The 24,504-nt window shown below is 46.5% G+C and overlaps 1 protein-coding gene across 3 annotated transcripts in view; it reads left to right on the forward strand.

Annotated features, from left to right (window-relative positions):
- The first annotated feature begins 551 nt into the window (after nucleotides 1-551).
- The window catches only part of ldbr (lariat debranching enzyme), a 74,802-nt gene continuing 50,849 nt past the window's right edge, over nucleotides 552-24,504 (forward strand). Inside the window, exon 1 of one of the 3 annotated variants that reach the window (XM_067098781.1) lies at nucleotides 552-958. The gene's annotated coding sequence lies outside the window, so the exon portion shown is untranslated. Of the gene's footprint in view, nucleotides 959-1,055; nucleotides 1,326-24,504 lie in introns of those variants that run through there. The other 2 variants (XM_067098780.1, XM_067098782.1) reach the window with 2 other exon arrangements.

A 24,504-nucleotide genomic window follows, 5' to 3' on the forward strand; every position in this document is an offset into this window, starting at 1 on the left:
ATAGTTTTCTCCGAGCGTTTCTCCGAAAGCAGTCCTTGTTTACCAAAATATTGCAGGGATTTAGCAGTCGTTTCTGAGAGAAGTTGAACCGCTAATTTTACACTCATTCTTTGGACTCCTCGAACATTCACATGTTTTTCTGAAAGCTTATGAGTTGTCCGTAGATCACTGACACTTCTCTCCAAAAGTTCTCTCACAGGACCACTGTTTATGTACACGTTTTCCTCTAATGTAAAACCATGATCTAAAAAATTATTCCGAATAAGTTTTACAAGATGCGGAGCATCAGTAAAAGCATAAATTTCACGTTCACTGCCTGCTGGGTTTTTAAATGATGTTTTCATTGCATGAACATCTAAGGTTTTCCAAAGCCTCATATTCATAGGGCTCATGTCATTAACCATGGCAACATTTTTTGGATGGTATAAAACATCGCTTCCTTTAGCATAAGTCCACGCCTTTGCAACTGAACACTCATCAGACGAAATTATCACGTGGTCGGATCAGTGCACGGTTGTTCTTGTTGTGGACTAATGGAGAAAGTAGCGCGTGACGTCACAAAAACAGCCTGCGGAGAGCGCGGTCAGTTTTGGAACGGGTTGACCTTGTATGATTGAGTTGTATCTCTATAGACCTTGGGTACGGGCTCTTGCTCCTCAGCAGCCGGTAACTAGACCATTGAAACTTATAGTTTATTTTTCACTCTCTCACGGCTGGAGGCGACAGTGGGCATCCTTTTCAGATCAGCAAGAAGACGGATGACCCACCCGAGCCTTGACGCTGTCTGTGGGGAGTGTTGAGTCAGGGCATAAGGAAGGAGGAGCGTAGTAGCGTACCCACCACCACCCAGTTGACCGAAATCTGTGACGCAGAGTACACCGCCTACTTCAAATCTCCCGCTGAAAGTTCACGCGTTCGTTTCTTTCCCTTTGTGCTTGTATTCACAGCGCTCATTCAGGTACGCATATAATCATACATAGTATTATTTTAATACGTTTGGTCGTTTCTATTCTAGTATTGGAAGTAGATTTTGTTATAAAAAGAAGCATTACCGTAGTTGACTCGTGAAAATCGAACGCAGTCATTTTAGTAAACAAAACGGCCATTGACGAAGCTACGGATTCCGTTTATGTAGGGGTTTTCCAAATTGTGCTTGTAAGGTAATTGTTTAAATATTCATGTGTTCTTTGTGATGGTCCAGACTCGTCATTTGTATAAAGTGTTAGAGTGCTGTGAGGTAGTGTCAATTTGGTGAATGGAGCTTCGATCTCTGGTGAGGAGAGCACAGCATAGCAGATCATATCATGGCGAACTCCTCCTGCAGTGTAAGCGAGGCATAGCCTAGATTCCTGGTCGCCTTTACAGAGTTCTTTCCAGTGAATACTATATTTTTATGGTCTCTCAGGGTGATCGAAGTCAGATCCTAGATTATGTCGGCCTACTGAAAATGCCTTCCCTAAATCATGCCTACTGTCGGTTATCCTAGGCTGGAGCAGCTAGGGTAGGCCTAGCCTGAGCCTCAGAAGGCTAGACTTAGTGTAGCCAATTCCTAGTACCTAGGCGTAGTGATAAGTAGGGAGTTAAAATAGAGGAGTTTAGGTGATTTGTGGACCTGTGCTTAAGATAGACATGCCATGGTCTGTTTTAAATGTTAGCCAAAGTTATTTGTTCAGGGGTAGCTTTTGATTAATCTGGCCAAGGTCTAGATTTAGGGAATGGTGCCCCTTTAAGGTAGGCTATGGTAAATGTTCATTGTAATCCAGAGGCCTAATTGTATTTTAAGTAGATTTAAGTAGTAGCTCCGTGGCGATTTCCTTCAGACATGACTTTTTCTACAGTTTTTTGTTTGCTAATGGAGCGCCTACAGTTTAGGTCGGCAAGGCTGTCGTGTGCCAGTTTTCTAGTCGGGACCCACCACCAGGTGGCAACAGGTTCTGCCTAGGAAACTGGCGGATGAATACAAACAAGATGGCGGCAATTCGGAAGCCAATGTGTCCCAGCATTTTCATAAAAAACAGGCCCAACCTTTCCCATAGCGCTAGGTCCTGACCTAACCAGAAGTAACCTAACCTAACCTAAAACAGGACGGCGTGCCCTAAACTGGCCGGGGGGGCAAAGCCCCTCCTGGACCCCCCAGTAAAGCCAGCTAACACAATTCATCCAAAATGCAAGGTTGCGACATAAATAAGTAAGTATAGGACCAGACCACTGAGCTGATTAACAGCTCTCCTAGGGCTGGCCCGAAGGATTACACTTAACGTGGCTAAGAATCGGGACCTACTGACCTAACCAGAAGGGACCGACCTAACCTTAAACAAGACGGCGTGCCCCTGACCTGCCCGGGGGGCTCCCCTCCCTCGACCCCCCCAGAAAGCCACTAAAATGCTTAACCTGAAAATGATCAGAAACCCCACTAACCTTAGCAGAAGTCGTAATCATCGGAGAAATCGGACAGCGGCTTGATTCTTCTTCGCTTTTGGGCTGGGATGGCTGGTTTTGGCGTGATCTGGACGACTGGAACAGGCGGAACAGGGGCGGGTGTAATTGACGAATCCGTTTGTACGGCGACGTCTCGGGATTGTCTGGTTTCAACGAAATTAGGCCGCATCTTGGTGGGTGTTGAATCGACTCGATTTAAAGGATATGTACGTTTAATTAATTCCAAAAAGGCTTTAAAAGGGCAATCAACATTTGATAGGTAGCATTTTTTAATACAATACATTGAGAAATACGAATTATACAAATTTTTTACAGTACCGCTTTTAGGCAAAACATTACGTTTCAACACCCGCCAAGTAGATTCTATTGTGTTTGTGTGTATGCTTTTGTCTGCTAGATCAACAAAGTGTAATGAGTGATTAATGTTACGGTGTGTTTTGAAATGTTGGCTTAAAGTGTGGTATGATTTCCAAGAGTCTGAAATTACAATGGAGTCAGGGTGGATGTTTTCAATTAAAATTGGGAGGAGTGTTTCTGCAGTTCTGTCGGCAACAACTTGAAAAAACGTGTCCTTTGTTTCCCGGTCAATCCCGCTGAGAACTCAACAACCGCTGACACGTCTACCCTTGTGAAATTTTCGCTTTCCAAATTTGGATTCGTCAATTTCCACGATGTGTCTTGGCCCGCTGATTTTCCGGTTGTCCTGCACCAAAATGTTTATACAAATCTTCCCGGCAGAAATTGTACCAGTCCACTATGGTGTTAGATGACCCGATTTTCAGAGTCATCTGCATATATTTCTGGGGAAGTTCGTGAATCCAGCCGTGAATGAGAATTAAAATGGTCCTAAATGAAAGGTGTGAACCAGAGAAGAACGAGCCACTCCGAATGGCTCTGTGTTTCCTGCAGTGGCGTGCGTTACAACACCACTGGAAACTGTCGCCACGTTTGATCAGTCCAACGGTTCCTTCTTTGCAGTGGCCACAAACACCACTAAAATCACCAATCAGGCCACTTTTCATTAGAAATACCAGTAAAGAGCGTTCGTTGTTGCACAGCACTGCTAGATCTAGGATAGTCACCGGGTTTGCGGGTAAATTGCGTGGGAGGATGCCGGACTGGACGGACGGCATCTTAGCAAACTGGCAAGAGACTGGGTCAGATGCTGGGGCACGCGGTGTTGTCGAGGTTGCGAGCAGGGTCGGGTCGCGGAACTACTTACCTTGGTGGAGTTATTGTAGCCCGGGCAGATGGCATTACGCAGCCGGGGAACCGAAACTGTAAACTACCCTTGCTAATTATGGATTTACCTTTAATTTTTGTCGCACAAATGTAATTAACCTGTAATTAACCCGAAGTCCACCAACAAGGGGTTTCCATACGCGATCTTCACAAGACAGAGCACGGGTATGTCTGTTTGGAATGGTTTGTATCCCATCCAGCAAGTGCAATAACTTGTTAATGTATGGGTAAACCCCCCCCCCCTGGGCTAGTACTAAACACGGCGAAGGGACATTCCATTTGGCCAACAACAAACAAATGCACTGCCAGTATCAGAAGCCCTAAAAGTGTAGAAAAAACCAGTTTCCAAGGTAAAAACAGGCGCGGAGCTAATACTTAGAATTATGATTTTCCTATGTTTCTGGGATAGTTTGCAGAACAACAGGAGCAGGCTCTAACACACCACTGAGGGGCAGCTCTTTTAGGGCTTCTGATACTGGCGGTGCATTTGTTTGTTGTCAGCTAAATGGAATGTCCCTTCGCCGTGTTTAGTACTGGCCTGGGGGGCAGGTGGTACCCATTCGTTAACAAGTTATTGCACTTGCCGGACAGGATATGAACCGTTCCAAACAGACGTACCCGTGCTCTGTCTCGTGAAAATCTTGTTTGGAAACCCCTGTTGGATGGACTTCTGGGGTTAATTACATTCATGTGACAAAACTGAAGGTAAATCATAAGTAGCAACCAAATAACTGTAGAAAAAGTCAAGTTAGAAGGAAATCGCCGCTGCAGAGCTACTACTAAGATCTACCATGAACACTGGCACCAGACATTTGATCCCCCCAGGGTAGTAGTAAACAAGGTGAAATACATTTGACCCCCTCTGGAGCTAATATTAAACACAGCGAAACGGTGTAGATGAACAACTGTTTTGCCGTGTTTAGTACTAACCCTCATGTGGAGTTGGAGTTTGGACAGGAAAAAGTTGGCCATTCTTTACATGGGGATCATTGGTTTCCCTCTTCTTGACATGGAGATGTTGGGGTCGCTAATCTTGACATGATCCACCCTCACAGAGTGGGCTAATATACACTAATGCATACACCCATGACCAGGCTAAATTTAAGGATTGCCAATTTAAAAAAAACTCATCAATGGAAAGAGGAAGATATGCATATGCACATGGTATAAGAAAAAAAATCCTAAAAATATCTGTACCTCCATGGGAAGTTGCAAGTCAACATTTCCCACCAAGATAGTAGTGAAAATATGCTAATTATACTAAGTTATAAGTATTTAAAAAATTTTTTTACTTTGTAAAATCATAATTGTTCTGACACAATATACAAACCCTTGGTCCTTTACATTAGGGGATTACTTTCAGGCGTAGGCTGGAAACGGCCGTTAAACTCTTGAGCAAGGTGGTTAAGCAGTAACTACCTCCAGGTAGGCGGGGATACCTGCCTGCCCGGATGTAAACATTCCAGTTTCGCTTTCGGCCGTCATGCGTTGCTGACGTGTTTTCGTTCTCTCTGCCTGACTGTCGTTAAGCTCTTATTATCCCGGTGGGATCTTTCTGTATTTTTGTTTTTATATATCGTGTGTTTGATTTTTATTAATACAAACCCACGATTTGTGATAACCTTGCATAAGCCGTCGTTCCCTGCCTGTGTCTTGGGTTTGTGGCCAAGGGCATAACTGGAGTAGCGTAACAAAGTGGTAATGCTTCTCTCCAGCGGCCCTTTACGTAATACTGAAGGCGCCCCTGTACTTTCGGAGATATAGTTTGGGACATAATATCTTCACTCCCCTACATCCCATTGGGACGTAAGAGTTAGTTCCCTTCTGTGATTGGGACGTAAGAGTTAGTTCCCTTCTTGGGCTTCTGCCCTCCGTGTGTAAGGGGCATAACTAATTTCTTCCTACTTATGCTGAGTGTTACTCACCTGCGCTTAGAGATTTGCGGGCCAGAAGTGGGAGGTCACGGCCGTCGTCGATAAGTTCACTTCCACGGCGCCCTTGGTGGCCTCCCCTCCATCCTTTTCTCTTCCGTAGGTTCTTCCTTCTCCCTTTAGTAGATCTCTCCTTCGCCCTCTTCGGCTCGCTCGTCGGGGCGAAGACCGAGGTGGGGAGCGGTCAGCGACCTCGTCTAGAGTACCTCCTCCCGCTGCGTGAGGGCTGTTCCCCTTGTAGCGGGAGGAGCCTCCTCTACTAATCATCTTTGTTTTTCTTTCAGGTTGACAGTGAGCATTGCAGACACAGCAGTAGTTGGCTGGATATATCAAGAATATCTTGCATGAAGCAGTCCCGACATTCATTCAGTGTTGCTTCAGGATCGACCACAATACCTGATTAGATGACATATTTCTCACGTCGGGATCGCTCTGACTCTGTTCCCGCCGATGTAGATCGATCGCTGTCATTGCTGGTTTTCTTGTATGCTGTTGCAATGCTTCCTGCGTATATGGTCCATCTGCTCCTGCTGTTCCTGTGTTGTGCTCTTGTCAACTCGACGACAGTCTCTGGGCTGCTCTCCTGGTCTCCTGCCGCAGCCGCCCTGATCGCTCCTGTCGCTGCTGGTGACTTTCAAATGACATTCTGTCCGTTGCGGTAGCTCCTGCCTTTCCAAACCGCCTAACGTACCTCCTGCATCGGATGTCCTGATCGTGCCGCTTCTTCTCTTAGTGATCGTGCCGGGGCTGCTTCCGTTGTGTTCCTGCCAGCTGCCCTGGAGGTTACGATGTCTGCCATCCTGTAGAAGATGTTGGCGTGAAAGGGAAGGAAGTCGCCTTGTGGAAGTGGCGTTCCTGGCCGTTGCATAGCTCCTGCTCTCCGAACCTTTGCGTAGCTCCTGCATCGGCTGTCCTGATCATCCCTGCCGCTTCTGGGGGTCGTTCAGGGCCGCTTCCCTGAGTTCCTGCCAGCTACCCCAGAGGTTCACGATGTCCGCCATCCTGTAGAAGATGTCGGCGTGAAGATAGGAAGTCGTCCTGTTGGTGATGTTCTGGCCGTTGCAGTAGCTCCTGCCTTCCAAATTGCTGCCGTAGGCCTGCATCGGCTGTCCTGATCATGCTTCTCCTGGTGGTGGTGTCCTGGCTGCGTCTGTTGTGTTCCTGCCGGACTACCCTGGAGAATTCGATGTTTCGTGTCCACCATCCTGTAGAAGATGTCGGAATGGAGGTGAAGGAAGCCATCCTGTGGAAGTAGCCGTCTTCTTCATCTTATCTTCGATTTCGTCTTCTGCTGTGTCTTTCCTTCCTCCCGAGGTCCAGGGGTCCCAAGAATCGGACAGACCTCCATCGGCCGAAGGAAAGGAATGCTGCTTCTTCCCCTTGATGCCCTTGGACGTCTAGGGACTGCCTCCCTTCCGAGGAGGTAGTGGGTCTCTCGTTGGCTCTTCCCGACCTTTGGGTTAGGAAACCCTTCGCATAGCCTGGGTTTTGTGTTTGAAGCGTGGGCGTGCAGACCTCAGTTTGCGATCCCATTCCCGAGTCTTAGAGGTTCCGCCTCTAAGATGGGGCTGCTTGGCGCTCGTTCGCGAGCCGCTTTGAGTGCTCGAGATTCTGTGGAATATCGAGTATCCCGACCTGGTCTGGAGAGATTTTCCTGGGCCCAGTTAGGGAGCAGTGCGAGAGAAAGGGCTGAGGCACCCAGGTGTCTTGGTCCCTCTTCCTGCCAGCACCGCAAGCGCTCCCCTAGTGTTTGCCAGTGCTCGGTCGGGTTCCCAGCCTGGTGTCTCGATCCTGTCGGTTCGAACACCAGAAGAAGCAGGGAAGAGATTCACCTTTGGGAGTCCTGTGGGACTTCTAAGGGACTGACTCTCTTCCGGAGACAAGTTTCTCGTTGACCAATTCGCATTCTCCTGTGGGATCTTGCGTTTCGGGGCCGCGAGAGCGGCCTCTCGAGCACGCCCTCACGCCCGCTTCGTTGCCAGTCTTGAAGTCTGCGTCTAAGACTGGTTCTGTGCTTAGCTCTTTCGATCTATTAGGAAACAAAGCAGCCGCTCCTGATTTTTGGAAGTCTCGTGGGTAGCTCAGATTCTTTGAATCACGAGCTCTCCATACAAGAGGCACAGGGCGAGAGAAAGTGCCGAGACACCCAGGTGTCTGGTTGCCGGGACACCCAGGTGTCGATGTGCCCGTGACGCCAGGTGTCTCGATACTGCCCGCCAGCTGCTTGGTTGCTCGGCTGGGCGTTCTTGTGTCTCGAACTTTGGGGTTCGAGCATGCAAGATAGCAGACACAAATTCCCCCTTTGAACCTTCTTCTCGAGGGCCTCGGCCTCGAAGGAGTTTAAGTTCGGGAAACTAGCAATTGTTCACAGCAGGCGAGTCCGGCCTGCCCAGTTATGATTGTGTTTGCGCAGTTGGCCGGCTCGGCCCCGGTTGCCAGACTGGCTGCCGAGACTGGCATGAACTGGCTCGGCTCGGCTCGCCCCGCCTGCCTCCCAGTCCGCCGCATACCGACCAGCTGGATCGCATTCGCGTGATCGGCTCGGCCCTACTCTGTTTTTTCTATTTGGGTTCTCGGCTATGTTCGAGTGAACTTTTTTGCTCTTCCCAGGAAAGCGCTTTGCCACTGCACAAGTGCTCTTCTTTCCCCGTGTGGCAGTAATCTCCTTCGTTTGATTATCGCTCAAGGTCCGCCTCTCCTGCTTATCATACTGGCAGGACAGGTAGGAATACTCTTTTCTCCTCGCCTGTTCTCTTCTCCTCTCGGTTGTTCCGAGAGGCGCGAGAGGGACAGAGAGAGCTCCGACGAAATTTTCTTTCTGAGTTCAGCTGCCTGGCGTGCTTTGGGTATCGGTCCCCCGATTCTCTCGTATTTTAACCAGGTAGCTGAGGAGGGTTTCATGGGATCTGTCAGGTCTCCTCCAAGGGAGGTACAGGAGTTTCACGCATCGGAAACAGCAGGGTCTTCCTCTTCAATTATGATCGCCCCGTGTTCTCGGGGAACCGTTGCCACGAGGATCCCCGGTTTCCCTTAGGTCTCGGCAATTCTTTTCATCAAACTCATCCATCCTGCTTCCTCTCCTGTGCTCCCGATCGGGAAATGCCAGCCTGGCTAGAGCTAATTGTCTCTGTATCCTGTCATCTTGCAGAAGCTTCCCCATGGTGGAGAATGGAAGACTGCTTCCATTCCTCCATCCTTCTTTCCTCTTTGATGTATGAGGAAAGAGTTAGGCTAATGCTTGATTGAAGGAACTTTTGAATATGCTTGCATATTCCCTCACATCTTGTGTCTACTTACGGATTCACAGATTGAGGAGTAGGCACACACTGGCAAGACTTTGTCTTGAAGATGTGTGACTGAGACGATTAGTACCTTCTCATCACCATCTTGGGCTCAAGGCAGCCTTTTGGCCTTCCAAGGATTCAGAATGAGTTTGTGACACACAGTGGTTTCGTTTGAACAACAAAACCACTCTAGTAGTGGCATTTGTCGACAAACAAGAGGTAATCGTTTTTTCATCCTGTTTCATCTGTTGACATTTTCAGGTACTCGAGTGTGTTCTATAGCGCTCGACAGCTCAATAGCCAGATGCATTCCTGGTGGGGATGTATTGGTAGGCAAGCCTGGCCTCGGGTTTTAGTGATCGGGATGGAACTTGCTGCTCACTCTTTCTTCACGAAGATTCATGAAGAGACTGCTGGACTGAGAGACCCCTACTATCTTTCTGTTGCCTCCCTGCACAACAAGTCAGTAGTTTTTCTCGCTCCTTCATACCAGACCAGGGGCTGCTATGTTGAGGCATGCTGTCTTTTTGGGAAAAAATCAATATCTACGTTTTTCCCTCCGTATTTGTCTGTTTCGCTAGGAGTTCACAAGCGTTGCTCACCCCGAGTTACAGACAAATGCTGGAAGACTTTGCCTTTCGCCCGACCTGATAGCTGAGGCACCAAGAATAGTTCTGCTTGATCCAACCTCCTGTAGCAGCTGCACAAGAAGCGGTTCTTCAGGCAGTACATCCCTGTGTGTTCAGGACTGAGACACCTTCCAGCTTTCCTTGCAAGCACAGGCTTTCTCGCTGAGCGGCAATGGATATAGCTGGATACCTCTTGAAGTCCTCTGCAACACTGTCCCAGGGACTGGATCCCGTCCTGGCTGGTGGTGTCGTTGACGGAACTTCTTCTTGGGTCAGAGTCACTCTTCAAGTCTGGACTTCCTGGTCTTCTCCACCGAGGGTTGCTTCTCTCCCTTTCATTTGTGAAGAACGTAGGCCCCATGCGACCTAGTCTTCTATCTGAAGTAGCCTTCTTCTCCTCAGCCGAGAGTTAGCTACGGATGAGAAGCTTCTTCAGTTGTGCTGTTCCAGGCAACTGTTTCCTGGGTGGCATGTGACTCTTGTTTAGAGTTCTGTCCTGTGCTCTGCACTGCGCCTTCACGAGAGTCATCGGATAGAGATGAGCCCTCTTATGACCATCTCTGATCTACCCGGCCTTGGCGTAGAAGATGGAAGAACAGGGATGGGAATCAATACCTTTACTCCTTCTTGGATGTTGCAGGTGGACTCTGAATCCATCAGCATCTATTGTCGGGTTCGAGTCCTTCTTGTTCCCCTCCTCCTTGGACTTTGTGTCGATGATCCAGATCATTTGTTACTTTGTCCTACTAGGAGTTGTGGTACTTTCCGAAAAGGTTCGACATTCCTAACCTGAATGTCGTCGATGTTGTTGCTAGTACTATCTCTCCCAAGGAAGAAGTGTCTAAGGACACATCTTCCTCCTGACTTCGTGAAGTGATCAAGGAGGTACTCGGTAGCTGGCAACAACGATACTGGTACTTTCCACCCGAGAGCTCACGAAGTCAATGGTTTAGTCCATCCCTCGCATTCTGGAAGTTTCTGTCGGGCTGGAAGCAAGACGTGGTCTCATATACCACACTCTTGCCTTCCTGTGGTCTTGCCCACAGGCCCTTGGAACTTTTTTCCTTGGCCCTGTGGTGGCTGCTCAGCAAGTTGTGTTTTTTACCCAGCTCCTTCAAGAGGACAAGTTGCATCTCGCCTAAGGTGTTGGTTCTGAAGTGAGAAGGATGCAGAGTGACTGGCCTCTCTTCTTCCTCCCTCCCCTTCCTCCTCCTTCTCCTTCGGGATGAGAATAGGACTCGAACCAGTAGTTGCTGGATCTGGCACTTCTGTAAGACTACACATCAAGCACTCGTTCTATTTTTCTTCTAGAATAACAAAAGCAAGGGAGGAAGGAGAGACTGGCAGTAAGGGAACCCTATCTCGGCTTTTCCTTACTGCCTCCAACTCTAGATCCTTCCAGCCTATTTCGTAGGGACTTACGTTTTTCTCACTCGTGAAAAGGTCCAGTATCTGACATTTGATCTTGCAGTAACTACACTCCAATCAATATGTCAGAGGCACGGTACTCCTCCCCATTCTTTCGACCAGGAGGACTAGCCCAGGTGTGCAGAACTCCAGTCAGTTCAGGAGAGACACTCAGATCCTCCCTCCAACCAGTGAGTCTTCCTAATGTAAAGGACCGACAGCGTATATCGTGTCAGAACAAATCACAATTTTTTTAAGTAAATTGTATTTTTTGTTACTATACAAACCTGAGGTCCTTTACAGTACATATTATGCCCACCTCATGCCACCCCTCCATCTGAACCTGGATTGAAAGGCAAACTGGAATGTTTACATCTGGGCAGGCAGGTATTCCCACCTACCTGGTGTTAGTTACTGCCTAACCACCTTGCTCAAGAGTTGAACGGCCGTTTCCAGCCTACACTTAAAGTAATTCCTAATGTAAAGGACCTCAGGTTTGTATAGTTAGGAAAAATACAATTTACTTTTCAAGAATTGTGATTTCTCAAAGGGTCCCCGGTAGAGATGTGAGGTTAATAATAATTGACCACCAATAAACAACACAACCTCCTTCATCAGCAACACTAAAAGTATAGGAAAACTCAATTTCCAAGGTAATAAGCCATGCAAAGTTGTTCTATAGTTTTACCTTTGGAGGTTTTATGCAGTGCTCTTATGTCTCCTCAACTTTTTCTAAGTTCTGTATTTATGTTAACCCTTTATGGCCCAACATGACGATTTTGTCACCTAATTTTCCATCGGCTTGAATAGAGCAGATTACATCTGCCCTTCTTGATGTCCAACTTGACAAATTCGTCCAGTATCCCTGCAACTGAAAGCTGAGAATAAAGGATGCTATGCTCAGTTAAATGTTGAAAATACTTGAGAGTGATGCTCTGTGTTTACTCCCGTCTTTTCCAGGTCCTGGATGAAATATCACTTTTGTCACATATCTTGTAAATTTTCTGTTTATAAAAGAATACTTGTAGATCATAGAAATCCATCTGTCTTCTACATTTTTTGTGGAAATACATGATTTGTGAGCAAATGTATATAGGTGACATTTTCATCATGTCTGTACATGGTTACTGACTTTATACTGCTGTGTATAATGCGTGCCCTTCACTTGTACCTTATGATATCGAGCATGTATGAGGAATTATAGTAGTAAATCCTGACTTGCTATACATTTTCTTTTACGAATAATGCTATGGCACACTGAAATGATTATACCTAATGTCTTTTTGTTCCATGTAGCTTGGTTATTTTTGCTTTTATGCATATGCTTCCCTGTACAGTATTTGTAGAAATTTTGATCCTGCCATCTTTTATGCAAGAGTTAGAAGCAGGCTCCTGGCAAACAAAATACAGGTGTAGTGCCAGTTGAAAAAGACTGTGCTGAGTGTTGAATATTCTGATGAAGGACAGGACATGGGAGATGACAAGTTTGGATTATTACCTGACACAGCTGTCATCAATTTTTTATAAGTAACTTGCCAAGTAATTACATTGCTATAGTTTCTGTTAACTGGCAGCTAAAATGTTAAAATTCGCGAATCGCGCTATTTTGTTTGGCTAGGTGACTAACCCCACCCTCTTTCACAGTAAGAGAGGAACAACTAGCAAAAGTATTCAATTTGTATCTGCGGCTAATGGCTGTACACCAGCTTTTAGCAGCAGCTCTGACTTTTGGAATTCGTCTTTCCTATTGATTTCTCATCATATTTGGTGAAGTATTCTTGCTTTGATAGCCTTTGGCATTATAAGATAGAGTTAGACTCTGTTTTTTGCCCTTAATTGTGAATTTCATTATAATTCAACTTTACCTTGTTTACCGATTGTGACTTTAGTTGACTTGTTTGCCAAATGTCAGACTCAAGTTCGACTACTTTTAGGTACTGCAGCAAAGGCTGCAATACGTGTTTGACTAAGGAATTTTACGATTCTCATTCTATCTATACGGATTGTAGGGAACAAGTTTGTTCAGAAGACTTACGTTGTAGTGAATGTATAGACTGGGACAGTAAGAAGTGGAAAACTTTAAGATCTCATTTAAATAAACCTGCCAAAGATAAAATGAGAAAAGCAAGCAGCCAGACGCATTAGTAAGTCTTTAGCTAGTCAGGATCTCCTGTTGATCATGATATTAATAATGCTAATGTCGAGATTGACATGCCCGTTATCTCTGTTGGTCCCCACCCAGTTCTCCCGCTATGCAACGCACTCCTCTATCCAGCTCTCTCGCCCGAACCCAACACTATTACCAGCCTTGAGTGTAAAATCTATAAAAGGTTCAAATTGATTGTAGAATCTATTGCACAATTAGCCTTATCGGTTAAGGTCCGTATGGACAACAAGAGTGATTTGGAGTGCCCTGTTGCGCTTTAGTGCCAGTGCAATGTTGGTGGAGCGGCTGATTGCGCCTAGTGTTAGTGATGTGTTGATGGAGGAAGTGGCTGCCCATCCCACGTGTTGATGGAGGAGGTGGCTGTCCATCCCACCTATTCTCCTAGGCAAAGGCCAATGTCATACTCCCTAAACCTGTGAAGAGTCAAACTGCTGGCCTAAGGGAGGTCTGTCCACGGGTAGTTGCCCCCTTGGTTGAACATGTTGCTGAATCCCAGGTTGCAGTCAAGCGCCACTTGAAAAGCGTATCCCTGGACATGCATTGTCTTTCATCTAGCTCAGATGATTCTTCTCCCAGGCGCCAATGGCATTTGTGGATGAACCAAGCCCTTTGAAAAGGCATGTGGGTGATGTATCGCATTCTCCTCCAGTGCTGTGTAAAAATTTAAAGAGCCTGTTTGCAGTCCTCTCCCCGTCGTGCAGCCATTGTGACACTCCGAGGCGTTTTCCTTCTGTTCCTCCCTTGGTGGAGAATCAGAGAGCGGCTTCCAAGTGTCCTGCTTCTTGTAAGCGTTTTCGTCTAGGTGTCTTCTTCTTAGTGTCCTCTGCAGAGACTCCTCTGGCTCCTCCTCATGCTGCTGTGTCAGAGCGCCCGTCTTGCCCCTCCACTCAATGATCCATGGATCGCCAACTAAGATGAAGCGCCCATAGGCGCCTGAACTCTGTTGGCTCCAGAGCTCGGTCTCTTCCACTCACTGTGCTTCTGCCACCGACACTTTGACTCGTTCTGCTGCTAATGTTTCTCAAGCTGTTGGGCATTCTTCTGTGTCTCGGACTTCCTCACTTCAGGCTTTACGCTCTTCTAGTAAGCAAGCGCCCTCCGTGGTAGACTCGATTCAGAGCAAGCTCGACAGTATTTTGAGCCTGTTTGAAAAGGCTCCAGCCACCCCCCAACCTATGGACTTAGCTTTGTCTCCTGTATCCTCGGACGAGGAAGAAGAAGTTATTACTCAAGACACTCGTCCTTCAGCTTTTGCATTGCTGCTAAGGTATTTTCTTGCTACCTTCCCGAATTGCCTTTCGCTTGCAACTCTTTCTTGGATAGTCACAGTCTTCCGAGTCTTTGAGACTGCCCAACTTAGTGCTTTCTTCTGCTAAGAAAGCCTTCGGTGTTATTGAGGGATGGCTACCGGAGAAGAGGAAACAAGGTAGAGCCATTTTCAGCTTCCCTCCTTCTAGATTGTCTAAGAGGAGACAGCTCTCTTATGCCACAGGAGAAGCTCCTTCTCTGGGAATTTCTGCCTCCTCCCAGGGGGAGGGGACTTCTGGCTGATCGATTCCTCTCGTAGATCTCCCTTTGTTTCAGTGAAGATCATGTTCAGTTCGGACGGAGAGCCTCTCACACCTTCTTAAAAACTTGTTTAAGGTGTTTGAATTGTTAAGTTTTCTTGATTGGGCAGTGGGCTCTCCCAGCCCGTAAGCTTAAGGACTGCTCTACTATTCCTGAAGATAGTGCCTCTGACTTGCTTTGGGATCCTCTCATGTATTGATAAAGGGATCAGGGACAGTTCCCAGGAATTAGCTTCCCTGTACACAATGGGAGTCTTAAAAAAGAGAGAACTGCAGTGTTCCTACACCTCTAGGGGAGTGACTCTCAGAAGTCGGCCCTTCTTTTTTCCCTGCTGAATCGTCATCACCTGTTCCCGCAGGCTACAGTTTTGGGGATTTCTTTGGATCTTCAGAAGAAGAATACATAAGATCTTCTTGCCAATCCTCTAGACAACCCAAGGAGATACCCGCTCATGCCTCCAGGACAGTCTCCCCGCTGCAGACTCAGCCCTTTCGGGGTAGCAGACAAAGATCCCTTTCTAGACCCCTTTCTTCCAGCAGGTTCGTCTCCAGAGCCATTAAGAGATCCTTATCCCGTTCTGCCTCTCGCAAGTGAGAATTTCGTCCTCTGAACTTCTGTAGGAGCCGGGCTCCTTCTCTTCTGGGAGAAGTGGAGAGAGAGGGGGAGAAAGCCCTGGATTGTCAGCGTTCTGAGAGAAGGCTATTCTATCCCCTTCCAAGAAAAGCCACCTTTAGGCAGCTCTCCAATAACATTGTCAGCTTACTCCAAAGGCTCAAAAAAGTCTTTGGCACTCTCAGAAGAAGTGTCATCCTGTCTCAAGAAATGGGAGATAGTATTAGTAGAGAATGTGGGCTCCCGGGTTCTACAAAAGCCTTTTTGTGGTGCCCAAAGCTTCAGGGGGCTGGAGGCCTGTCCTGGACGTCAGCGCATTGAATGTCTTCATTCAGAAGACAAAGTTCAAGATGGAGACAATCGGTGTCATGTCATCCATTCGCTAGGAAGACTGGATGACATCAATAGACATGCAGGATTCGTACTTCCACGTCCCAATAATCGGGAATCGAGGAAGTTTCTGAGGTTCATATTTGAGAACAAAGTGTTCCAGTTCCCTCTCTATGTTTCAGGTTATCGACGGCACCTCAAGTGTTTACCAGAGTTCTGTTCTCGTTCCCTTTAGCGAAATGGCTCCATCTGATGGGAATCAAGATCTCCCTTTACTTGGACGATTGGCTACTTCGGGCCCAATTAAAAGAGAAATGTTCGGAGGACCTTCAAAAGACTCTTCTCCTAGCCCTGGAGATGGGATTGATGATCAGTGTACAGAAGTCTCAGTTGATTCTGTCATGACGGATTCTTTATTTAGGGATGATAATAGAGACTGGAATTTCCAGGTTTTTCCTCACCGGAAAAGAATAGTGTCTTGCCTCAAGATAGTTCACAGATTTCTTCTTCTAGACCAATGCTCCGCCAACAAATGGATGAGTCTTCTGGGGACGTTATCCTTCATAAAACAATTTGTACTCCTGGGCAGGCTTCATATGAGACTGCTCCAATTCTTCTTAAGAATCAGGTGGAACAGGAAAAAATACCCAGACTCTTTTGTGTTCCGAGTGACTCCAGAGATAAAAGAGGATCTACATGGGTGGAGCTTAGAAGGAAGGTTGATGCAAGGGAAATCCCTCCTTCCGCTGAGCCTCAACCTAGACTTCTTCTCAGATGTGTTGAACCTAGGTTGGGAGCTCTGTTGGGTGACAAGGAAATTTCAGGGACCTGGTCCCGGAACAAAGAAATTGGCACATAATTGTCAAGGAATTGAAGGCAGTTCATCTGGGGTTACAATTTTTCACAGAAGAAGTGTGCAACAAGACGATCACAGTGCACTCTGACAGTACGACTGCCCTGGCATATATCAGAAACGTTGGGGGGGACACATATCTTCTGCTTTGGGCAGAGCAATTTCAAGTCAAGCTTCTTATGCACTTCATTCAAGGGAAGCTCAATGTTCTAGCAGATGAGCTAAGTCGCCGGAAACAAGTGTTACCCACAGAGTGGACTCTGGATCCTCAGGTTTGTTCGGATCTTTGGAAGTTATGGGGGACTCCAGTCATAGACCTGTTCGCGACTTCCAGAAACCATTGTCTCCCCCTTTTTGCTCACCAGTTCCGGACCCTTCAAGCATGGGCAATGGATGCCATGCTTTTCAGAACTTGTCAAACAGTCACCTTTATGCTTTTCCCCCTTTCAGCATGATAAAACAGATGATCAACAAATTCCAGACTACACCAAAATCTGTCAATGATCCTAGTGGCCCCCTTTTTTGGCCAACAAAGGAATTGTTCCCAGATCTCATCGACCTCCTACCCAGACTTTCTGAGAGGATGCTCCCTCAGAAAAAACCTCATCTGCTAAAACAACCCAACTTCAGGCACTTTGTCAGGGGTTGCCTGTCTGGCTCTGACAGGATACAGACTATCAAAAACTCTTAGAAAGAAGGTGTTTTCAAGATTGGCTTCCCAAGCTATTGCCAAAATGCAGGTGACAGTCCTCTGATAATGTCTATCAGAGTAAATGGACAATTTTAGAGAATGGTGCAGCAAAAGTAATAGAATGTTTCTTCTAAGACATCTATGAAATAGCAGACTTTCTTCCTTTTGTTAAGAACTCAGAACCTGTCATCTCTTCTCCATGATCACGGGCCATAGGGCCATGCTGAAGCATTGTCTTCAGACACAGGGAGTGGACCTTTCCTCTAATCAGGATTTATCTGATCTAATTAGGATTGTTTGTTAAGAAGAAACAAAAAAGGTAGAACTTGTCTCTTGGAATCTGACATGGTCCTAAAATGGTTGTCAGGACCTCCTTTTGAGCCTCTGAACATAGTTTCATGAGAGATCTAACAGGAAAAAGACTCCTTTTGAGTAGCCTTAGTGACTGCCAAAAAGAATCAGTGAGGTTCATGCCATAGATAAAAGGGTCAGAGTCTCAGGAAGTATGGAATCTGTCTTTACTTCTCTGGTTTTCTGGCCAAGAATGAGTCCAGTTTCAGTCAGTGGCCTCGTTCCTTTGTCTAAAAGTGTCTGAGATTGTAGGATCGGAAAATGAGGAAGAGAGAGTATCCTTTGTCCTGTGAGAGCTCTAAGGTTTTATCTTCACAGAACAAAGAAGATTTGGGGTCCTTCAAATGCCTTCTGGTGTTCTGTTAAAGGAAATGTCTTCTTGCCCAGTCAGGGCTCTGCCCTTCTTCTGAGGATAAACGTGAAGCCTCTCACAAACTAGCCAAAGGAGGTTTGTTCTTATCTTGAAAGATAGCTCATGAAGTCAGTTATCTAGCTCCTTCATCGGCCTTTTAAAACAATCTCTGGCATTCTTCCATCCTAGAGACTTCATCTGGAGAGCCCAGTCTTCTGTTGAATTGCATTTTTCCTGAGATGTAAAAATGAGCTTTTGAAATTGCAGTGCCCTAGGACCTTTATCAATGGCTGGCATGGTATTGGGGAGGGTTTCTCTCTATCCTTCCATCCTTACCTCTTGGAAATGAATTGGTGTTGAGTTGCAGGGCATTAGTAGTAGTAGTAATTAAAACAGTTTAGTTTAATTGCAGACCACTGAGCTGACTTTCAGCTCTGGTGGCTGGCCTGGTGTTGGGGATAAAAGCGGGAAGATCATGTTCTGATCCTTCCTTTCTTCACAATTGCATTTAGGTTGTTGAGTTTTATAAGGTATAAGCCTGGGAGTACTTTGTACCTTGAATGCTCTCCAGTTTTTGTGTTTGGGCAGTGTTTATAATTTTATGGTGTATTAGGTGATGTTTATTTCATTGTCGTTTTTTCTGTACTGCACCCTGGTCAAGGCAAAATTTTGTTTTTCAGCAACGTTGGAATGTCCTTGCTACAAGGTACCCACAAATATAGTAGGCTAACTCTTGGCCATACCATACCACATCTCTATAAGGTTAAGATGAGCATAAAAGCAGAGGCAGTAACTTCCTGCAGCAGCTCCCTTTATCAGGAGAGGAAACAACAGGCATTTTTAATGCTAGCAATTTTATTTCTCTAACTCATTACATTTATTAATGTTTTGGGGTAGATTTGTTCATGCATCCCACCTCCTGTCAGTGTGGGAATCACCTAGTGTAATTACTGGGTAACTCACTTATATAAAAATGACATTTTTATGATAAAACTCCTGAACACCTGAAGTAATTAATCCCACTGGCCCGAACAACTCTCAACCCAATCCACATTGGACATTTTAACAGCCAAACAAATTGCAGGTAAAATCTTTGTCAGTTGTTCATAACAAACGGTTCAACGCTGATGCAGGTGTCAGTTACCTCCCACTTTCGTCAGTTGCTTTTGTTAGCTCTGCTGGAATGTTTCAAATTTGCAAGTGCGAGGTTTTAATATTGCCCGACTTCTCTTTGTATTTTGGACCTCTGGTGAAGACCTATTGTATTTAAAATCTCTGGTTTTTCTGGATATATGTGGAATGTCTTTTAGAATTGGACCAAGTGGTTCCCAGTCTCGATTGGTCATCATGGACTCTTTCGGCTTCTAAAAATTTGAAGTTCGACCTCGACTGCCAATTAATTTATTTAGCTCATCACCCTTCCTGCCAGAGACGGGTGAGTACAATGTTAGACATGCTAGACATTCTGTCAGGTTTCTAGCGGCTTTACAAGACTCACTGCATTGAATGGTTTGGTGGCACAAGAGATGGAGGATTTTTTGTCATCGCAAGTTTTGGCTAGTAAGGGTGAAGCACTCATTATTTTGTTGCCTCAAGCTTTTCAGCTTAGCCTAGTGGTTCTTAAAGTCCTTTATGGACAGAATGTTTGATTCCAGTTCAGTGTCAAGTGTCAGTGCTGGCAGAGGAGGTGGTTGTCCATCCCAATGACACAAAGTAAGACGGAGGTCACTGTCATGAACCTGGGGCAAAATGGAGGCCCAAAGAGGACAAGAGTGTTTCAATAGGTCTCCTCCTATCTGAATCAGTGTTGGATGGGATGACAGCAAATGGAAAGGTTCTAATACAGGTCTTATTTGGATAAGTTAAATGGCGGATAAAAGAGAAACAGATAAATATGAATGCAAAAAGCAAATTTTCAGAGTTTAGAGCCTGTCACAGTGAGCATTCAAGTTATTGGCTCTGATAGTGACTCTAGTGTTAATAAGAGGCCTTTTTATCCTCCCAGTGAATCTCATCCTTGAAGAGATGTTCTGATAGAGATGCTCTCCTTTTCTCCGAAGCATGCTAGAGAAAAGTTAAGTATATCTTAGATCTTTAACCAGACCACTGTGCAGATTAACAGCTCTCCTAGGGCTGGTCCAATGGGATTAGATTTATTTGCGTGGCTAAGAACCAACTGGTTACCTGCAACGGGATCTCAGTGCCAGTGGAATCCAACCACATTATGACGAGAAATGAATTTCTATCCCAGAAAGGTCATTGATTCTTCACTCCTGCTGGTTGGAGAGTCGAAGAGGGCCAACAGCGTGTTAGCTGAGAGCTCTATCCACACCTTCAGTGAAGAACTCATGCTAAAGACTGTTCCACAAGTCTGCAACAGGGTTCTAGTATGGCGCGTCCAGTGAGCGCTTTTACAAGCATTCACATTCTGAACTTCATCACTCTGCTCCAGTGCTTCTAAGAAACACTTTTTTCCGGGCACCCCAGGTGAATCTCAGAGTATTGAAGAGACTGCCTCCCAGTAGTCGACGCGCTCTCCTTTTCTCCAAACGCCCACCTAAAGAGTTCCACTGGTCCACAAAGGGTTGCAGCGCCAACCGGGCACCCTGGTCCAACTGTCCTGGCAACCTCCACTGAACGCATCACCTATGTCATCATCTCCCACTGTGCCTGAAGATCCTTCTTTCGGGCATCAAGAAGCAATTGGAAGATCCAGGGCCTTTGCCAGTCTCCCTTCACTTAAATATTCCAGGACGAAAGTGCTTTGTCTCCTGCTTCTTCAGAGGAGGAAGTATTGGTAGCCAGACCCTCCCTCCAACGGCTTATGGCGCCAACTGATGAGATATTTTTTGGCAACCTTCTCCTCTCACTTGCAGCCAGTTGCTCCAGTGTCACCTGCTTCCATGTTTCTTATGAGAAACCAAGCAGATTCTAGTTCATGCCTACCTCAGATGGTTTCTCTTCGTCTGCAAGAAATGTGCTTAGAGAGGTAGAGGATTGGTTGTTTGTTAAGAGAGAACAAGGGAAGGAGAAGATTGGTTGTTTGTTAAGAGAGAACAAGGGAAGGCCACTTTTGCCTTCCCTCCTGCTAGATTGACGGCCAGGAGATATCTCTCTTATTCGACCGGAGAAGCTCCTTCCTTGGGAGGTGCTGCCTCTTCCCAAGGTGACTTCTGAGGTTTGATAGACTTGGCTCGTCGCTCGTCTTTTTCTTTGGCTAAAGTTTTCTGCACTTCTTTGGAGTTTGATCACCTTATGAAGCACTTGTTTAAAGTACTGGAAGTCTTCAGCTTTCTAGACTAGTCGATAGGAGCTCTCACCAGGAAAATAAAGATCATGTCGTGACGTTTTAGCACCTGACTTGGCTGTGGATTGGCTGGGTGTTTTATCCTGTACGGATAAGGCAGTGAGGGATGGCTCTTTCGAAGTTGTGGGTCTTTTCGCCACTGGAGTTTTGAAGAAGAGGGAGTTGTGGTGCTTCTTCACCACAAGAGGAGTGACGTCGGTTCAGAAGTCTGCGCTTTTATATTTTTCCTTGGATAAGCAGTATTTGTTCCCTCAATCATCAGGGAAGGAGATCGCCATTGATTTGCAGGGAAAATCAACCCAAGACCTTCTTGCACAATCTTCAAAGTGCCCCCAAGGAACTTTTTGCCTTTTCTGTCAAGTCTGTCTCCCCTCTGCAACAGCATCCCTTTTGTGGAGGCAGACAGGTTTTCTCGAGATCCTACTCCAAGGTGCATTTCTCCGCTAAGTCCATCAAGAGGACTTCAGCCAAAACCTCTTCCAAAAAAGTGACTCCTCTATCCTTCGTGCGCCCATGGGAACCATACTCTCCCTTTTCTGGCAGAGGTGGAGTACAAGAGGTGCGGAGCCATAGATGATCAAAGTTTTCAAAGAGTGTTACTCAATCCTGTTCTTACAGTACCCTCCTCTCATGAATTCACTGATTGCATTGGCGACGTAGTTGGAGGGCTCCGAGAAGTTCGTAACTCTCTTGGAGGAAGTGTCTTCCCTCCTAAGGAAGAAGACCATAGAGGTAGTGGAGGATTGGACTTAAAGAGGATTTTACAACCACTTTTTTCATGGTCCCCAAGTCATCAGGGGATGGAGACCTGCCCTCGACGCCAGTGCTCTGAACTTCTTCATACAAAAGACAAAGTTCAAAATGGAGACAAATCAGTGAGTGTTATCCTCCATCCAAAAGGGTGACTGGATGATGATGGTTTAGGAAGTGTATTTCCACATTTCAATGCATCCGGAGTCCAGGAAATACCTGAGATTAGTCTTCGGGGACAAGGTCTTCCAGTTTCAGGCCCTTTGTTTTGGTCTCTCTGCTGCCCCACAAGTATTCATGTAAGTCCTGTCACCCCTTGCGAGATGGTTTTACCTCCTAGGTATCAACATAAGCCTATACCTAGACGACTGGTTCTTCCGTTCCCAGTCTCGGGAACAGTGCACGAAGGATCTGCAGACTACCCTTCTTCTTAGAGAGGAACTCGAACTTTTAATAAATCGAGAAGTCCCAACTAGCCCCAACTCAGGAGATTCTCTATTTGGGGATTAGGATTAACTCTGAGTTTTAAGGCTTTTCAATCTCCAAAGAGGACCTTCTTTCACTTCCAGTTTCCTCAGCAAATCGATGGATGAGTCTGCTGGGAACCCTCTCATCCATAGAACAGTTTGTGAAGCCAGGAAGGCTTCATATGAGGCCCCTTCAGTTCTTTCTATGCAGAGGCTGGAACAGAAGACAGCAACTGGACACAGTGATGTTCCCAGTTACGAACAAGATAAAGTAGGATCTCTGGTGGTGGACGTCCAGGGAGAGGCTTTCAGAGGGAAAATCTTTACTACTTCTGAGCTCCGACCTCTCGTATGCAAACGCCTCGGACCAGGGATGGGAAGCTCTTCTGGACACTCGGAAAGCTTCCAGCATTTGGTCTCTGGATCAAAGAAAGCTGCATACACAGGCAGTCCTCGGTTATCAGCGGGGTTCCATTCTGGGGGTGTGATGATAACCGAAAATCGGTGATTTCCGGCACCTTTTGGCGATTTTGGGCTTATCGGTGCCTCATTCAATACTGAATTAACGCGCCAATAAGCAGAAAGCGATTTTGCGCCGAAAATTGCCGATTTTCATTGCAGTAGCGCCATAAAACGGAGCCATTAACTGAAACAGTTAACCAGGGACTGCTTGTAAACACCAAGGAGTTATCTGCCATTCACCTTGGCCTGAAGCATTTTGCAAAAGCAGTAGCAAACAGAATTGTGGTGGTACATTCCGACAACACCACAGCTCTCTCCTATATCAGGAATTAGGGCAGAACCCATTCGTTCTCCCTTGTCAGACAGCGAAGGTTCTGCTAATTTGAGCAGACCAGAATCAGGTCAGACTTATCACCAGATTCATCCACGGAAAGATGAATGTCTTGGCAGACGGATCAAGTCGATGGGGTTAGGTCCTTCCGACAGAGTGGACCCTGCACTCAGTGTCTGCGACAGCCTCTGGAAGTTGTGGGGCAGGCCGACAGTGGACCTGTTCTCCACATCAAAGAATTACCATCTTCCTCTATTTTGTTCGCCAGTCCTGGATCCTCAGTCATGGGTGACAGACACAATGCTGGTGTACCAATACCGCCACGGTAGGCCTTTAATACCAGCCCTGATTTCTCCCTAGCGGTACAGTTCCTGAGCAGTTGACCTGGGTGGACATCGTCATAGCGGGCTGACAACTTGCAGCCTCACTTACCTGCCAGGACTTCGGTTTCGGCAGGCAGGGCAAGGGTGCTTGTGATCTCTTATTTGTTCTTTCCCCTTCAGAATTTATTTTCTGGGAGGCTGGAGCCAGATAGGTTTGGGGCTTGGGACTAGGAACGTTTTCATTTCCTCATGATGTGGAGGCCTACATTCCTGGTCTGGTCTGCAGATTGGACAGGATGTATGCCAAATGAGTAAGAGATCACCAGGGGCCCTAGTGAGTGGTTCTCTCCTACAGAGTTGCAGAAGCTTATTGTGATCATTAGAATGATACGTCTTTTTAATGATTCCAAGAAAGAGACATTATCTTTTCTTGCTCCATGCTTCCCTAGGCAAGAGAATTCTCCCTGGTCCAGAGTTCAATCAAGAAGAGGGGAAGGAAGTCATCAGTGTTGTCTTCGTTTTGCCTTTGTTGTTGAGTGCTGTCATCTCCTCCCCCTTCATTTTCCAAAGCTAGCAAGCAGGAGAAGAGGAAGCCTGCCTCGTGCTCCCACTGCCTTGCCCATTGCCCATTGCCTTGCCCACTGGGGTTCCAGAGAACCCCAGTGTATAGGTACCAACCCTGTTAGCCTGCCTACCCAGACCACTGGCCCAGGTGCCCTGCGTACCTAGTCTACCGGTACCTGGCCTGGTCTCTAGCTAGCAGGACAGTGGTACCTTTGCTCCCTTTGCCAAGTGAATGGGCGCAACGGCTACCTGGGGTTCTTCAGACCCCTGGTGTACCAGTATTGCCCTGGTAGGCTTTTAGTACCAGCCCTGATCTCTTGCTAGTGGTACCGTTCCTGAGCGATTGTAGCATGCTCACATGACAGACCCTGCTCACATTTGCATGAGCACTCTCCCTGACCTGGGCAGACATTGTCATTTCGGGCTGACAATGTATGGCCTCA

The sequence above is a fragment of the Macrobrachium rosenbergii genome, chromosome 55 (assembly GCF_040412425.1).
Source record: "Macrobrachium rosenbergii isolate ZJJX-2024 chromosome 55, ASM4041242v1, whole genome shotgun sequence".
Classification (NCBI taxonomy): Eukaryota; Metazoa; Arthropoda; class Malacostraca; order Decapoda; family Palaemonidae; genus Macrobrachium; species Macrobrachium rosenbergii.